The 11,071-nt window shown below is 38.4% G+C and overlaps 1 long non-coding RNA gene across 1 annotated transcript; it reads left to right on the top strand.

Annotated features, from left to right (window-relative positions):
• The first annotated feature begins 244 nt into the window (after window positions 1–244).
• Window positions 245–2,217, top strand: LOC102807693 (uncharacterized). The gene is made up of 3 exons (XR_438384.3): window positions 245–320; window positions 445–985; window positions 1,593–2,217. It is a non-coding gene; the product is annotated as an uncharacterized LOC102807693 (long non-coding RNA).
• The last annotated feature ends 8,854 nt before the right edge of the window (window positions 2,218–11,071 follow it).

Here is an 11,071-nt window from a genome sequence, read left to right as displayed (position 1 = left end):
CAAACTGTTCAATATATCATTGATGTATTTATTCTTTTGACATATTATTTCAATTTGATTTTCTCCACTGTATTTATCGACACAATGAACCCGTTAGGAACATCTGCATTTCAATAGTTTGGCAAGTCATTCTGCATTCCAGGTGGCTAAGTGTGATGGCCAATTAAAACGTTTATAAAATTCACAGCAGCCAATAGAAAGTAAGATGTCGAAAACAATACAATAACAGCAGTTGGAACCTATAAAAGGCGTTCCTATCAGTGTCGTTTGTTTCACTTCTCTCAGCCCTCTCTCTTGTTTGTGTTGGAAATCAGATTAAGGCTAGTTGAAATGTTATATTGCCCTATTACGCATAAAAACTACTTTCCAGTGACAATCGAAAATTCCTTACTGATTTGAATTTGTGCAATATTTATTTGTAATCGTTTGCAATTTCATTTTCAGATAATGCGGTTATATCGGTTGCTTATGGTGGTGGTCGCCATGTCTATTGTGGTAGACGCATTTCCCAATGGAATTCCCAGAAATTGGAAGCAAAAACTGGCTTCCCAACAATATGGCTAACAGGCCAATGCTGGCAAACCAGAAGCTGACGTGAAGGAGGCTGTAGAAAACTTGAACGAGGCTGTGGAATTAGTGGGGCAGGCTGAGCAACACGTGGGCGAGGCAGAGCAAAACGTGGGCGAAGCTGTGGAAAACGTGGGCGAGGCTGTTGAAAACATGGGCGAGGCTGTTGAAAACGTGGGCTAGGCAGAGCAAAACGTGGGAGAGGCCGTGGATAACGTGGGCGAAGCTGTGTAAAACGTGGGCGAAGCTGTGTAAAACGTGGGCGAAGCTGTGCAAAACGTGGGCGAAGCTGTGGAAAACGTGGGAGAGGCTGTGCAAAACGTGGGAGAGGCTGAAGCGGACGAAAACAAGGACGACCAAAGATATGAGATTGCATCGACAGCTGGTGATTGTCCAAGTAGGCTGAAAAACGTGATGGGTAAGCAGTAATATATTTACTCGTATAATTATCGCGACAGCAATTGTAAATGGCGTTTTGGAAAGTGTCACTTTTTGTGCTCTATTGTCAATTTTCGAACTATAATATTGTTTCCCTTACCCACGAGTGTTTGGCCGGAATGAAAGTAAAGATTAATGCACTGCAGTCGTAGATGGCCCAGTTTTTCCTTGGGCCTTAGTGTTGGCTCCTTTGTCGGTTAATACCTGACCGTCAACATGTGCAAGACAGGTGCTCCATCGTGTACTACGAATTTATTAGCCAAGTATACCCGATGCGGTGTACGATTCTTTGCAGATGAACGAGCGTTAAAACAATTTCTACTACCAATGCGCGATATAAAACTGATAAATATTGTTAACCCTACTTAGAAAATTATTTACAATACTGCGGTAAGATGACATTAGGACATTCTCGTGGATGAAGTACATATTCATGTGTGCTTTTCGTTGTAATTGAGAATAACTTGGGGGGGGGGGGCACGACAATGACAATTGGCCCAATACTGGGTGAGTTGTATCGGAAACGATACTGAATAATCGTAGGTGTAGAGTAGTTAATTGACATTAATATCTGTTTTTGTTTGCAGAGGGCTGTTCCGCTTACGATAAGTGTACGAATGACTGCGATTCTTCGTACGATGATGAATGTGACGATGGTGGTCTATCAAGTTTGTATTGGTATTGTGAATATGGTACTGACTGCTCGGATTGTGGATCGCGATCGTATGTATGCTTGAATGAATGTGATTGCCCATATGATGATGAATGCGATGATGGTGGTCCAGGTAGTCTCAATTCGCTGTGTTCGGCTGGTACAGACTGCGAAGATTGTGGGTTGCGAAGTGCATTAAGTCTGCACTAACGAATGTGAGCATCACCGAGACGACGAATGCGATGATGGTGGGCCAGGTAGCCAATATTCAATTTGTGGATACGGCACAGACTGTGCTGACTGTGGACTGCGACCTCTGCGGTGTACAAATACTTGCATTCATGCATGGGATTGGGAATGTGACGATGGTGGTCTCGGTAGCCTCTATAACGTCTGTAGTTATGCCACTCACTGCGAAGACTGTGGGGTTCATCCATAACTAGTGCCGTTTAGTTCCTGGACAATGTAACCGCAACGAGATTACTATTGACTCTCGGGTAATGTAACATATTAATTACACGTACCATTTGTTGTATTAAAATATATGGGCTGAAATACAATGTCTACATTTCATTATTTATAAACTTTTTGGCTGACACGTCCTTGCATTTTCGAACGTTTTCGTTTTGAATCAAAACTTCTTTAAGGCGTGCTTTTTTGTATGCATTTAGTACGATCTAACCTGGCTCGGTTTACTTGTAGACTAGTACACCTATAGTGGGTTTCAATGTGTACTTGCTAGCCAGTGAATTATTCGCTGATCACTCAGCCCGTTCCACCGTTCCAAATACGTCTATGATATGAAAGATACATAAAATTACTGTCGCCAGCTACGTCACCTGTGCATCAACGTGAAAATCGTTTTTGAACTAAGGAACGTATCGGGAAACCATAATTTAGTATCGACTGACTAAACGTCTTTATTTTCAATAACCGGAAAGTTGCGCCATAAACATCCAAGTCATCGTTTTCACTGCAATAAATTCAGTCACGCATTGGTGTTCGAATTCTGCTTCAGCTGTGTGCTAAAACTCTTCTAAAATGTAGCTTAGATTAGCGAGGTGAACGGAGTGTTGTGTAGTTTTATCATGCCATAAATTACTTGTACATGCATATCATTAGTGGTTTTCGGTGAATTTTTGATAGACAGGAATAATTGGTAAGTTCGTACATAAGACCCCTCTCCACCACTATTGCTGAATATTTGTGTCTGGAATGCCAAATAACGAATCATAAGCTGAAGAGACAATTATTAATGTATTGCCCATTCATTATACACTGGGATTTGTTTGCAACAAAGTGCGGAAGAGGTTGTGTTGTCGCAGCTAATGTCTGCAGTTGATCGCACAGTCACGCTGTAACTCCATCTTGGTATATCATGTTCATGGATTATCACTAGGGGGACCTCGGTCATTGTAAATAAATTTAAAAAACCATAACGCCATAAACACTTAAACCTCGAGTGCAGCATCGCACTGCCACTGGTCAACATTCATCAATGTAAAACTCGTACCTGGTATGTTACAGTTTATTTGTACCTATTCTCTCGTAACTAATACGTTACACGGTTTATTTAACTGTATTGTATCATACCTGGTATGTTGCAGTTTATATTTATTCTTTCATAATTTGTACGAATTATATTTATTCTAAAAATATTTTATTTGAAACTTTTAGTCTAATCCTTCTCACAATATGACAACCCTACTTGTTGGTAGACTTACACTAAATATCAGCCAATTAAGTAATAAAGTTCTCTAGGTACAACACTTTCCAAATTTTAACTTTTTTTATAATTCAATTTCTAATTAGTGGTCGAAAAAACCGGATCCAGTTAAAATATTTAGAATGTAGGCATCTCCTATGTATATCGTCAATATTTGAACTCAATTTACTTGGCGGTGAAGGTACTTTAAAATGGCTTCACAATTTCGGTAAATTCCAAATGGTAACCGACCTTTTTCGTCTGACACAGACTTAGAGAAATGTGTAGAATGAGATATTGGTACCGAATACAATGTCGAATCGGTCAAGTAGTTTTTTCTGCACCTAACAAAAAAAATAAGCAGTAAATTAATAGCAACAACAATACAAGTACAAGAAAGCGAAGAACGCCATCAGGTTTACAACACACGAGTGCATATATACTGTAAATCTAAGTGTTTTGAAATATGACACATTGTTGTCTCCACTTTAACATCACTTTAAGTCCTATAATTAAACACATTAAGTGTTTTTCTCAAAATCGCAAATGGTTATATTACAATGTTTTAAGACAAAAATGTTCTCTGTTTTGGGGTAAAACATTTAAAGTGTTTACATGCTTGTTCCAACTTTAAAAACACCTCTGCATAATTACGAAAAGTGCCTATGATAAAACCCCTTGTAATAAGTGTTTTTGATTGCAGCATTTCGGGAATGTTTTGCATAAACAGAAACACGTATTGAAAAGTGCTTACTATCACATCACTTTTAAAAGTGATTTCACTGGACACACAATTTGAAATGTGTTTGATTACGACACGTGGAATAGTGTCCCAACCGAAGACGTGTTTTAATGAGGTATTTATCATCGCAACACTTTCACGTAAAAAGCTATTTCACGCAAAACGCAATCTGAATATTGAAAAGACGCATTTTAAAATTTAGTTTCCCCCCGATGAACATGGTAACAAAAATCATTACTAGTTTGGGAAGTCAGCAAATTATATCAAACGGTGAGTTTCGCCATCTACCAATTTGCACTATTGCACAGTAATTATAACATACAACAAAAAAAGTCGTATAATTAACGAGTAAATGTGTATTACCAAAAAGATACATAAATAATGTAAGTTGTTGTATAACGTTCAAAAATGGCAGGCATATATACTTGCTGTAAAGAATCGTATGAGGAAGTATCCGCGAACTACGTGTAGCTGAATGACTGTTAGTACTTAATTCAAAACTTGTTCAAGAACTTAAATCTTAATAATGCAAGTCCAGTGAGTGATATTTAATTATCAATATCGTTTTAAGCAATAAAATATTTGAATCAGAAATATATAATGAATTGAAATGTATTTTCCCGAATCCCCTCACGCCTGTAGCCATCGGTGATTCTAAACCAAAAACTGTTCGGTGTTGGCGTTACTCCATTTTCCCAGTTAACGTTTTGTCCATTGCTACTCGGTTTATATAACCAACCAGACTGCGTACAGCTAATGTGATAGATGCATGTATAATCGCGGGCTTAAAAAACTTACTGCTGTACCTAAGGGAAAGTCGATATGTTATTTGTTTTGTCAGTTTACTAAAACACGGTTTGCACAAATATGTAAACATTCCATAGTCTTCATTCACTTGTCTACAAACAATTTTCAACGTTGGAATAATTTTTTTTGGAAACGTGTCACTGACTCCCGGTGAATCAGCGCAAAGCCTACATGCCGCCATTGTTTTTATCTGTGGTGACCCCAGACGTTCACATTTATGATACAGTAACGCTGATTGGTGACGCCAGCTCCTTGGCGCGCCCAATCAAATGACTCAATTTAACTGCAGTGAAATACAGCTTTTCCTAACACGATCACGCACGGGTTCGTGGGCCGGTTATGAAACCGTTTAGCGGAACCGTGCGATTCCGCGCGTGATATATTCACTTCGCTTTTCCTTACTTTCACGCCATGTCTCACTCGACTACAATGCGTGCGCCACCAGCAGGTGAAAATATTGTCATTATACAGCAAATTACACAAAACTCTGCATTTTTAAGAACAACGCATATTCCCAGTAAGACAGACGTGACAGTGATAAACACCTTACCTTTAAAATTCGAATGAAATTGTCTTTTTTCCGGATTGTTCAAAAAACACTGCGGAACTAAAACAATGGACAGTGAATTTGACTCGGGCGCTCTTTTATGTGTTTTTTTCATTGGTAAAACTGAACGTTCAGTTCCTTTCAAGTTTGTTTTGAGGTCGGAGATCGCCGAATTGAGAACGTCCACGCAGTAAACTCGTCGTTGACGGTCGAGTACGCTTCGTCCAGTAATACAAAACCATTATTTTACACTGACCCGGATGTGACTAGTATGATTCATAATGTCTCGCGGCCATGTGTGAATGCTTGTTTTGCGAACCCAGTTTAATAACATCGCTATTGCACAAGACACTTCCGACTCTGGTATCGAAAATCGATCACCAGATTAATCTATGCAAATGTATTGCCGTGGTTTTTCATCAATATTAATTAACGTAAAGCCACCATATATATATAAACCATAAACACATGTTCACCATCTCAGCTTTGTTCATCGCGTTCCCCAGACTCGTGACCAGGCTCGAATGAAGAGCTACACGAATGCAAACACGCTTCAAAACAAGTTGAACAAGATTATATTTTTTTTAATGTTCAAATAATGGACTCGTTTGGTAAACAGTGCATCAATCATTGGTGGATTTCATAAGTCACGTGACACTTCATTGATTAATTGTGTATAATAAAACATACAATGTCCAATAATAGCACCTATTTTGAACGAGGCTTCTGCTTTTTTAATCCATGCATTTCCTTCGTCATTTTGTAAAAATATCAGATCATTATTTTCAGTGGAACATGTATAACATTCTGTCTAACCTAACGAAAGCCTTTGTTTGATTGCCTGTGTATTTTACATGAATTATAATGAATAATCGTAGCAAATGCAGAGATCATTGAAATTGTGATATGCAAGGTATAATCATAGACCCTCTAATCTGTTAGAGGGTCTATGGTATAATGGATTGTGTAGTCATTTAAATTAGGAAAACTTGCCATTGATATGCAAATCAGACAAGAGCACGTCCGAAACCGTGACCGCGGTCCGAAAATGGGGACTTGTGGATTCTGTCGTACGGGCGTGCCAGTGTATATCCAGGTCATGTCAGGATCGATCACATACACACGGCTATTCGTTTCTTGTTCTGCTTCAAGATGCTCGGGAAGCGACTGTGGTTACGATTAATTAACGCATCACCGCAAATACGTCATAAGATTTAATTGTGTGAAATTAGTGAATCAATCATTGACAAAAAAAAACAACAAAAAATACATGTTTTAGCAGAGTCAGCAGCTAGTATTTGCAAATGATTTTATGTTGGCCTACTTTAGGATCTTTTATTTATGAGTAATCTATACCAGAATTGCTCGCCTAGTATGATTGAAAGAAAGTTGAAGACAAGTTGGAACGTGATGTACTAGACAATACTACTGGTACTGAAAGCGAAGGTCATTACTGTCGTTTGATAACAAAACGAAAATGACATCAGATTTTAAACTGTCCCGAATAATCTCAACATACACGGGCTCAGTACAGGTTATCTTTTCTATATCATAGTCAAATTACCAGCTTATATAACCACACCCGTCCCTCTCTTCAGTGCAAGGTGAATAGTTGCCATTGGCAATACCCGACAACCTCGTTAAACTCCATGACGTTAACGTGACATTGACAGGTACTTCTCACACAATAATTCGACTACTATTCTGTGTATATACTAGTACGCAATTGTACATGACCAGATAGGGGTCAGAGAAATGTCAACAACTATGTTTACCTCTCAAAATCCAACTAATGGTATGTTTAATATCTTGTATTGCAATGACAGTCAATTTACTAATGGGTCCACTCATAGACCCTCTAACAGAGGGTCTATGGTCCACTCGCGGTTCTACAGTTGAATTTCGAATTCCAGGGATGGGGTGGTGGGTGGATCGATAGTCAGTCTGTCGTCTGGGCTTGTTTACCTAAGGTTTTGACAAGTTATGTGTTATTATTATTAAACATGTTTTCTATATTTTAGGAAAAATTCATAAACTTTCAAAAGTTGATGTTCATTCACGAGGTTTTCTCACTATTTCCCTTTTTCATTTTTTTTCTTAATATTTTCGATAAGGACTGATACTATTTTGAGATATTTTACTCAACAAAACGGCAATGTATTCATGGTACACATTCGGCATTTTATTTTAGAAATAATATAGGTAATTAGTGCAGAATGCCAGACTATACAGCTACTGCATGGAGTAAAGAATCCCAAATAGGAATAATGTCGCTTACACGACAACGTAAATAATATATTAATTAAATAAAACATACGAGTAGGTTGTGCCATGTACAAGCCTAGCATACAAGCAGAATTCGTTTCGTCGAAAAAAAAAATGTCAACAAACGAGCTTGTCGCTGATTGGCCAGACAGTTGTTAGGGTTGGGTAGCCAATCACACAGGCACAATTTTCGCGTGAGTCAATAACGTATTGCTGCTAAACAGAGAAGCATTAACAATGAATAAATTTTTTTGTACATTGAAGGTGTTTGAAATTGCGTTGCTAAGATCAACGCAATAAGACTAATCGTAAAACCAGTCGATCTGATCTCAATGGTTGAATTGGATTGCACATGCACAGATACATTGATACTCGTTCATTCAAAAAAAAAGAAACAAACACAAAATATGTTCGCCTGTGTGAATTTAACTAGGGTATTTTATCGTAAACAGGGGGCGGGCGTTTGTTTTTTACCAGGAGCGGAGAGATTTCAAGTCGGTCTGAAATTATGACCCTTCATTCAAAGTAGTAAACATTGGTGAGCCTGCCCAATATCAAGCTGAAACATAATCAGTGTTAGTCAGTTCCGTCTCCGAAATCATGGACTACTGATTTGGGCTCCGTCAGCGTCCGTTCGTTCGCCTAGAGCCATTTCTCAGATGTGCGTTAACGGGTCATGTTCAAACAAAATGACCATTTATAATAACTTGCATATGTACATCATTTTTTTTAAAATTTTTGATAAAATATACCCGACTGGTTGCCATTTTGGTTCTCAACTTTGCTATATTTAGATACGTGTCAGGAACCGGTTTGCACAGATAATTAAAATGTTGCATCATGGTAGTTATTATTGCCCTGCGTCATATTTTCTTGCAGAAGAACAGGACTTGGTGTCAGGATCACACATACTGAGTTATAAACGCAGGTCATATTCATTTTGAGATTCAAACAAAGTTTCAAGCAAACTTGCGTTAATTTTCTTTTATGATATGGTGATACTTTCTCTGTCTCCGTGTGATTACAATATCGTTGTCATTGTGTGCACTTCCAGTCTCATACTGCATTGAAATCTACATATAGATGGTGTATGGAACCTTTTAGAAACGTGTGTACTGAACGTTAAGATTAACTACCTTAAAGACACATAGTGAACGATTTTTATTGGTGATTCTACCCAATCTTGTCGATAATAGGTTATCTTCATCACCATCCTCTCCTCATTCCCTTCATCGTCAACATTACCATCATAAATTTCCATACGTAGGCACAATAGTGTTGTTGAGCATAAGTGCTGGCTAATAAAGCAATATATTAATGTCAAGCAAGAATTGTATACCCTTTTAACTTGGGAATTAAAAAAGCATGATTCTGCCTGAAGACAGGCATTACAATGCCAACCTCTCTAAAACATGGGCATGAGAACGAACGACCTTCCCCCAACAACCCCCCCCCCCGGCTCCTTCCCCATTGGTAATAAAAGACCTGTCCCCAATAGGGCTACCGAATCTTCGATAACACATGGTGGTGTGTATACGTGAACGACAGGTGCCATGTTTCAGTCAGCCCGGTCAAAACATAATTTACCAAACAAACGAAATCCGCCCACAAAATTCAACTTCGTTTTATACTTTACTTCAATTGAAATTATTTGTATACAATGGACGGAAAGAAGCATATACAAAACGTAATTAAGCAGTGACCAAACAACAGTTCAACGATAGGTCAGTGTAGAATTCGTTAGGACATGACATGGCTTGGTGTCCTCTGGGTAACCTTCGTAACCACTTATTTTCGACAAAACGTAGATTGTTTGTAATCTCTGTAGTCATGATAATATTCAAATCAGAATCAAATCATCTACATGACAACTGTCTTTATTGTTAACAAATATCGTTTATATAAACGTTGTTTGCAAATAACTTCCATCACTTCACTACCGTAGCCCGGGGAGTAACAACTATCAGCGACTCAAAGGTACGATTTTTAACTTCCTCTCAATGACAGCATTTTTCTATTTCAACCGTAGTTTGGAGTGGTTTAAAACGTCGGTGTTATTTCCCAGTATGTCATTTTTATCCCATGTACCAGTTTTATAATTCCTTAAGTTTTATTAGTAGGGGGTAAGGACTATTACGAGAAACATCTGATGGTCTGAATCATTGTATCTGTTCCGATTGGCGATATTTTACTCGTTTTCAACAAAGAACCAAAGCTAAATGTGGAGACTGCTAGATAACTTCTTATTTATTTTGGGGCGATGCGTGGCCAGTCTTAGGCGTTTCCATTCCCAAAATGTGGATACTTTGTCGGGTAACGCCGGAATTAGCGTGTGCTCAAAGCAATATTGGTATTAAAATATAAATATAGATTTGCATACAGTATCTTGTTGTTTTTTTGTGTTTTTACAATGAAATAAAATATTATGCGGCGGCAGACATGAGACTGTATGCAAGTCTATTATAAATACTGCTTTTCAAAATACCCCCACACTCTAAGTACAGAGATATTGAAATGTGTAATCGGATGGCTGTATCGTACGGAAGCTTCCTAACATAAAGGTTTTTCAACTACAATTTACATCCAAGTAGAGGACAATATCAAAAGTAAGGCTGCTGGGGGCCAGTATATATATTCTGTGAACGTATCTCATCTTAGAGACGCCCGATACACGGGACAACTCATTTAGCCACGTGTATCGAACGTACCGGTATTTATAATCACGTGTATTCTTCGTTTTCTAGTTTACCGTACTGAATCCGAGTTTGTCCCATCACAATGAAATACGTCATACTGATTATCTTGGGTAAGTCTTTATTTATGAAACATAACCAATCAGCCCATGATGTAAGTCGATGCAAAGCCACTTACGAGATTTGTCTGATTGGCTACCCAACGCTAACAGACACACCAATCAGAGAGCAGCTTCTTTGTTAACAGTTTTCTTCGACGTATCAAATGTTGTCTTGTATATATGCTTTGGCTCATGTAAAAATAGGGTTCCCATTATAACCACAACCAACTTGATTTGAAGGGCGAACCTTACGACATAGAATGGAGATGTTGGACGTTCACTGTCATCTCCAGGGACGTCGTAGTAAACTACGTGTACCTGTGTTGTTTGTTAATTTCAGCAATGGCGTGCCCACTCTATGCGCTGGAATGTTATTATTGTTACAGCGATAGCCCCGACGATGCATGTTACGCTAACGTGACCGGTACAGAGATGACATGCACTGGATTTACCGATCCTAGGTGTGGGGTGAGTAAATATAGTATACGATCAGACAGGTATCTTTTCTTGATATAGCCACATACTGCTCTTCCTCCTCATTATTATTATTATTA

Source organism: Saccoglossus kowalevskii, chromosome 12, assembly GCF_978046115.1.
Source record: "Saccoglossus kowalevskii chromosome 12, keSacKowa6.1, whole genome shotgun sequence".
NCBI lineage: Eukaryota > Metazoa > Hemichordata > Enteropneusta > Harrimaniidae > Saccoglossus > Saccoglossus kowalevskii.
This window is presented reverse-complemented; position numbering and strand designations above follow the sequence as displayed.